We start from the raw sequence: 931 nt of genomic DNA on the forward strand, positions 1-931 counted from the left end.
AACTGCTTTTAAATTATAAGGTAATGTTATCTGACTTATATGTGTTAATGTTACGGTCAACTCAAGCAATGAGTTCGGATCAAAACTAGCCTCGAATCATGAACCTTTTGATTGAGAGTTAGAGAACTTGGCTGGCTACATTAACATTGTGAAAGCGCAACTGTGGATCTTGCATTTCAAATGAACTCTTATAAAAATGTTGCTCTTATCAGTTCAATGCAACTAAAATCCTGAAACTGATTTAAAAAAATTTGAAATTATTTTTTGATTTCAGACTGAGGCCGTATCATAATCTTCAAAGTTTCTGAACTCAAATACCCAAAAAAGTTTCAGAACCCCCATTTTTACATAAAATCATGCTGAAATCTTTACTTTTTTCTTTAGGCCCCCAGCAGACGAGAGTTCAACAAAGGCTACAACCCTCAAAGCCCCTAGTGAAACAACCTCTCTCGCCCGAGCACGAGAGAAGGACGAGAAGCCGAGCAGCAGTCTCGGATCCGACTTGGCAAGTCGTCGCTCGAGTCAAAGTGTCGACTACATGCCCCGAGTAGCCGAAACAACTCGACGGGGCACTAAGCCGACAGACCGAAAAGCCGACGAGGAGTCTAAGTCATACGTCGGCTCAACGGGCAGTTCGGCTCTGCAAAGTTCCGACTCTAAAGTGGACAGACGAAAGCGACAGTCGAGAACGACTCGCGGAAGCAGGTCGGTTGACAAGTCGGATGTTTCCCGAAGTGTTATCGGATCCAGGGCAATAACCAAAAAAGGAAGTGTGAATCCCTCGCAAAATACCAAACAGGACTCGGATGTTTCAAGAAGTGTAGTCGGTTCCTCGAAAATTCCGACGTCTAAAAAAGGAAGCGTGATAGAGTCGCAAGCGTCGTCGAAAGGTGTTGTCGCATCGACCCGAAAACCTAGCGAACGCAGAGGA

Source organism: Symsagittifera roscoffensis, chromosome 10 (genome assembly GCF_963678635.1).
Source record: "Symsagittifera roscoffensis chromosome 10, txSymRosc1.1, whole genome shotgun sequence".
NCBI classification, from domain to species: Eukaryota; Metazoa; Xenacoelomorpha; order Acoela; family Convolutidae; genus Symsagittifera; species Symsagittifera roscoffensis.